This window comes from Marmota monax, unplaced genomic scaffold (genome assembly GCF_021218885.2).
Source record: "Marmota monax isolate L192 unplaced genomic scaffold, Marmota_monax_Labrador192_F-V1.1 WCK01_AAM20220418_F8-fsc00051, whole genome shotgun sequence".
Taxonomy (NCBI): Eukaryota; Metazoa; Chordata; class Mammalia; order Rodentia; family Sciuridae; genus Marmota; species Marmota monax.
The window spans coordinates 16449191-16455637 of record NW_026695202.1 but is presented as its reverse complement, the minus strand read 5'-3'; the positions used below and the strand labels follow the sequence as shown (position 1 = coordinate 16455637).

Below are 6447 nucleotides of genomic sequence, written 5' to 3'. Positions count from 1 at the left end.
AAACAAAGCTATGGCGGGCCTGTGGTGATCGCCTCAGCTACTGAAACCCAACTCTGGAGAAATTAATTTCTGTGCTACCTTAAAGCCCCATAATCCCAGCTAACAAGCATTCCTTCACCTCTCTCCTGCTTCCCACAGTCTCCCCAGGGCCACTGGCCCAGTCTGTGTGTGACCCACCTATAAAGAGACATTTATTACAAAAAGTTAAGAGTTGTTTTTCATTCCACGCCACCATAAAAGACGGCAGGCACACCAGGGCCTCTGGCTCCACGGTGAACTGCTGGGATGGGAGTGGAAGGGTTCTCCTACAGCTCCCCAAAATGTCCAAGACAGGGCTGTGGCTTCCAAGTAACCTTTCAAACACATCTATCCCCCAAACAGATGTTTGCTCTTTCTATTGTTCCAGACGCCCTTTGGAGCTTATTTTAGGAATTCACCAGTATTTTCTCTGGCTAGTAGCCTGCACACCTGAGATGAGAAGCTGGACTTCACGAATTCCAAGTTCCAGACTGAAGGACGACGGTGGAGTTCTTGCAAGCTGGCGGTCTCTTCAGGTTGGGGAGCAACCTCCTTCGGGTGTCCCCTGGACTGTAAAAGGCCTGCCCCGCGGAAGGAGCCCTCTGAGAAATCCCTTCGTTAATATTTAAATACTCACTAAGTAGCGAAAGTGAGAAATGCACTTACCGTCCTCCGGAGTCGCCCTGAACGGATCGTGCCCGCAGCGCACAGGTCGACAGTCCTGCCCTTGCCGGGCGACCGCGCCTGGCCGTAGCCAGCGCAGTGCTAACGTGTCCACGGCCGCAGAGGCTCTTGGCCGAGAGTGCCGGGTTCGCAATGCTTGCCTCCTTCCTGCGCCGAAACCTCGGACAGAGCGGTGCGGTTCCCGCAACTCTTGGGGGTGGAACGGCCCGGCCGCAAACACACGGCCAGGCCCCGCGCCGCTCCTTCCTCCGGCATCCTGGTATTCAGCGAGCGGCCGCACGAAGAGTGGTCCGAACGACCTGGTCACCGCGTCCGCGACCGGCGCCGCCACCGGGGACCTTTGTCCCAGACGAAAACGAAAGCGCGCCGGCCCTGGAGCGCCCACGCCCTACCGCGGAGGGCCTGGCCGGCGCGCCCCGCGACTTTCTCCAAGTTCACGTGCATCCCGGGGCGGCCCGGCGGGCGCAGCGGACCCGGACTCGCAGAGCCTGGCCGTCGGGCGGGCGCGGGCCAAGGCGGACTCGGGGAGGACCAGCCCGTGGTGATGGCCCGGGCACAATGGGCGCCGCGGAGCGGGCGCGGGGACAGCGCGGGCCCGGTCGCCGCGCGGCCGCTCGTCTGGCGCTGCCCGGGCGCCGAATGCGGCGGCGGCTTGGCACAGACGCGCCGCGCGCCCGGTGCATGCTAATGGCCGGCGGCCGCGCCATGAATTATTCAGCAGCGGCGCGGAGAGGGCGAGCGCGGCGCGGAGGGCGGCCCTGGCCGTGCGTCCCCCGCCGCTGCGAAGCGGCCGCGGCGACTTCCCAAACTTTCCCGGGTCCGCACCGAGGATGCGGCCCCCGCGGTGCCGCCGTCCCCGCCCGAGCGCGCCGGCCGCGCTTCCCCCGTTGCCGCCTATTTTATGTCTTTTGTCTCGGAGTTGGCACCTGTCCCAGAGAGCGCGTTTCCCTGCCCACCCCTTCGCCGCCGGATCGGGGCGGGGAGGGGGTACGGGGGACCCGGGGAGGAGGGGACAGAGGAAGCAATGCGCCTGCGGGCACCTCAGCCCGAAGAGATCGCCCGGGGGTGGCGGCCGTGCCCGCACACCAGGGCACCCCTGCTCCGCGGGCAGGTCAGGGCTGCGGACGCGTCCGGAATACTGACGAGGCGCCTGCGGCCCCCGCAGTGCCCGTTGCGGGTGAGGAACGGGAGCCGCCCCTCCCGGGCTCCCCCCAACCTCGGACCAGCGCGCTCGGGCCCGGGCGGGAGGCAAGAGCAGCGGATTCGCCGCCCCGGCCCCGCGCCTCGCCCTGCAGCCCCGCGTGCGCGCCCCCGCGGGCACGCCGCCCCAGGCGCTGCGCGCCCCCGCCTCCGCCCCGCCCGCCCGCCCTCGCCCGAGCAGGGGCGCCACGCCGCGGGGACCCACTAGCCTTTTGCTTCGCGACCTGGGGCCCGCGCGACCGAGGCGGGCAGGCAGGCGCAAGCTCCCGGGCCGGCCCGCCCCCACCTCCCTGGCACCGAAGCGGCTGCCGGGGCGCGCTCGGCGGCTGCGCTCCAAGGCGCCGGCTGCCATGATTGCGGGCAGCGGGACGCGCGCGCACGCTCGGGCCCGGCTCCGGGACCCTCCGCGGACCGACAGTCGCGGCCTGCCCGCAGCCCTGTGCGCGCTGCGGGCAGCGCGAGGGTCTCCCGGCTTATTTCAGTGGGACCATTGTGTATCTTGGAGCTCTAGACCAGGCACTAGGACAGTACTCGTGGCCGACAGTGGCAGTGGCTTTCCCCAGGGCAGGTCGCGCGCACGGGCGCCCAGCAGCCTCTTCCCGGACACCACCGGCCCCGCGGAGCAAGGGGCGCGGTACCCTTTGGGCTGTGGTGGAGCGGATCCCGCGAGCGGGAGTGGGAGGACAGCGCACTATGCCGGAGATGTAAGGGGGTCGCGCGAGGTGCCTGGCAAAGTTGGGGGGCGCTCACGGTGCCTAGGGAGGCATGGAATGGGCCGGGGCACAGTGCCCAGAGCCACTGCCCAGCTCGGAACTCGCCCTCTTCCTTCCCTGTGGAAACAACTTCCTGCTTCCCTGACTCAGGGCGCAGAAACTGCGGGGAGAAGTTCAAGGCCGCAGCTTTGCTCTCAGCCCGACGGCGACACTGCTGGCTCCAGGCCACACTGTTCTTTCCTGGGCTCCTTCAGGGGAAGGGGAACGCCTGGGCTCCATGGCCTGGACACTGGTTAGGATGTCAAGGAGTCTGCAGCGTCTTTCCCCGCCGGCTTTGCAGGGGCGTCCGAGCCGTCCGCAAACTGCAGAGGCGCAGGCCTGGGACTCTGGCCCTGGGGAACACCCGTCAGCACACAGTCGCTACACTCAGACCCCTTCCCCCTGCCTGGGTATGCTCTGGCTCAGAGCCACGCCGACCTAGCTCTTCCTGAACGCCAGCGATGGCCCCGTTGATGGCCAGGGCCCGAGAGAAACATGGCCTCGGGGCCCCATCCCACTCTCTGTGCCTGTCTCCCCCCTACTACCCCCCCTGGCCTTGGCATTCTAACCAGTGTCCCTTGACGTCACATCTCGCCATTTCTGTCAACCAATTGAAACTTGCCCGTTGTCATAAAAATATATATTTTTATGCCATTGGTAAATTCAAAAGTTCCTTGCATGCCCAGCTGCCCAGGAAACTCCACTCCACGTTGGATTGGATTGCCCAGGAGGGGAAAACTGGCCACTTAGTTAAGGCTGGGCTAGACAGCACTGTGAGGACCCGGGGCTGTCCAAACTCGGTGGACCCCATGGCCTTGGCTAGTGCTGGACACTACACACCAGCATCATCACCACAACCCATGACACAGAATGGGGGGGGGGGGGCGGGAATCCAGGATATGCTAAGAAATCTTCCCAGTTGCTTTCCTGGGAGTCTGGGGTGTGGAATCTTACTTCTTTTTACTAGGGTTAGCTTGCTTTTTCCCTATCAGAAAACTAGGGTTTAGAAAACAGAGCCGAAACATTTCCAGCCCACGTTTTCACTGGAATTTTTACCAACTTTCACTTTCCATGGCTGCCAGCAGCAGTAAAGATTCGGCCCAAGCAGGAGCCATTTCACTCTTTCCTGCAGAGGGTGCATTGTGGCCTCTGCCTCAAGAGCTGTGGGACCCAGGGCCAGGAGCCCTGGAGCCCTGTGCCCCTTCCTCAGAAGACAGCCTGAGCTCAGGAAGGCCATGCCTCTGACAGAAGGACAGGGAGAATCAGTCTTGTCTAGCACCGTCCTTTATAAAGTCTTCACTGTCAGAGTTCCCAACCAGGAAGTGTGGGAAAGGAGCATTACATCCACCCAGGGTGACTGCACTGGCAGTCCCCAAAAGCTACTCGGATCCCTGTGTGAGCCCCCTTCTGCTCCACCCACACCAGGGACAAGCTCAGCCACCAACTGCCATTACCAGCTTCTCCTGTGCCCCTCCTTACTGCACGGTTCAACCACTTCCAAAACATGAAAGACATCTTGAGGTTTAGTAAGTTCAGAAGCTCCAGCAGAACAAACTGCGTAGGGACAGGGCCGAGGGCAGGGATCATAGCAGTATAAGCACCAGGCCCTTTTAATGCCGAATCTCACTTTTCTAACCTAATGAGCAAGCTCAGAACGACCAAACAAATGGGGGTTCTGAACTAAATATATGGAGACTTCCCATGTAAAACTCTTCTCAGGCACAAATTCTGAAAATGCTGCATACCTTTGAGATATAATCGTGAAGAAATAAAAGACTGTATCCAACAACCACACCATAATCTATTTATAATCACTTTTCCAAACACTATAAATATTACAACTAACGTGATATACGTTTTGTGATTAAAACATGAATTAAATAGTGGATTAAAACACTGAATTTTAAAAAGCCACAAAGAAAAAGAGATTATCTTCCATTACGCCACTTACAACTTTGTTCCATTGGCACAAATACAAATTTGACAACGGTATCATTACTGAATGCAGTAGATGCCAGGATATTAGCTTTGTAATTTTCACCTGAAATCGTTGTATAATCACACCAGCTTGCTCACCTTCTTTTTATTGGCCATTTTTTTCTTGCTCTCACACAGTAATAAGTTAATTTAATGTATTTTCCCTCCTTCCAATTTTTATTTGATAAAACAAGAAATCAAGTGAGTCAGAAGAATATTCAAGAACACCCACTTTTTTAAAACTCTCCCATACTTGGCAAGGATTTACACACAATTTGGTTGCAAATTCAGAAAACAAATTCTGCTTAATTCTAGGAAAATAATAGCGCTCAGGTAATTCCACTGGTATTATTCAGTTGGACGCTTTCCCCCCCCCTCACTACTTGCCATCACATATTATTCAAAGTAAAAAATATTTTTAAAGTGAGCTCAAAGACTCAAAAAGGGAAGATGGAAAATTTACATTGCTGATGAGCATTATGCTGGACAATTTTCCTGGAAGAAAAACTTGGCTTGTCCCTTTAGGCCACAACCATGCCTGAGGTCAGATGTTTGAAAATAAGTCCTAGGAAGCCTGTCGCTGTACCAGGATGTTTATAGTATCAGCCTTATACAGTTATTTTTTCCTGATTTCTCCCAAGATCTGCCTAATGGGAATGCGGCCGGCAACTTCCTGCCATACCCTTGAGCCCTGGCTCTCTCTCCTTTGCCCTTGGCCAGCGGTCCAGCCTCAGAAGGCTGGGGGTGGGCTTCAGTTTCAATTCTCTTCTCTCCTCATAGCGACATTTAATAGTGTTAAATTTCCAGGACCCGAGAAATCACGAGGACTTAGTAAGCAGATGCATTTAATCTAGTCAAAGCAAGCAGATACATGTGAGTGAAACCCACTCGGGTTCTGATCCTTCAGTTTGCACGTCAAGAACTGTGATGTGTCCAAAGCTGGCCCGATAAACCTGGGATCGCAAATCTGCCGAAGTAAGATGCCACTTGGATCAGCCCTGACAATGCGCCTTCAGAGTTGCTGCTAAGCAGCTTTGGTTATTCCGTAAAAAGGCAAACCAGGCTTCTGTTTTCTTTCTTTCGCCTTTGTCTCAGAGGAGTTTGCAGATTGGAGAGTCCATTTTAATACGCCTGGCTCGGGGTAACTTGTGCTGCTACTTTGTGAAGGCTTTACTCTCACTCACGCACAAAACCTATAGCATCCCTTTCCTTTGGGTAAATATGTGTGAGTATATACATATTATCAGAAATACATAGCCGCACACAGGTATGATTTCTTACAGAGAAAGTTGAGGAAGGAGAGAACAAAAAACTCCTGATTTCCATAGATGTAAGACAGCAGAAGCTGCTGAGAGCTGATGTGGTCTAGACAGGGACAGGATCGAGCAAACTGCCACAGAAGGCACTCTCCTCCTTCCAGACATAATGAAGGCTTTTCACAATCTTTTGCTGCAGTCCCCCGTGTAGGTCACATTTGGTGTTGATTTACCACCAACAGTAACGCAGCCTGGCTGCAGGACAATGGTGTCTGAGGACACCATCTCCCCTTCTTCTTTCCTGAAATACAGAGAACACCCAGAAGCTGTCTGCAGCTGGCCACACCAAGCATCATGTCCTCTGCTCTCGGGGCTGCTGGGTGCTGACCCCATTCCATGCTGCTGGCTGGTTAGCAAGCTGCTAGGAGCCTGGCACCATGGACTTCAACCCACTTGGGAAGTTCACACGTTTGCTACCCACAAAGTGTCACCAGTGCCCCCAACTTGAAAAGAAGTCTAAAACCCCAAAGGCATTCTTAAGGGGTTAGTATCATTTCTCT

The 6447-nt window shown here is 56.5% G+C and overlaps 1 long non-coding RNA gene across 1 annotated transcript; it reads left to right on the top strand.

The window, feature by feature from the left end:
• Nucleotides 1-2082: 2082 nt before the first annotated feature.
• LOC131423633 (uncharacterized) lies at nucleotides 2083-3868 on the top strand. Its single transcript, XR_009225438.1, has 2 exons — nucleotides 2083-2606; nucleotides 2766-3868. It is a non-coding gene; the product is annotated as an uncharacterized LOC131423633 (long non-coding RNA).
• The last annotated feature ends 2579 nt before the right edge of the window (nucleotides 3869-6447 follow it).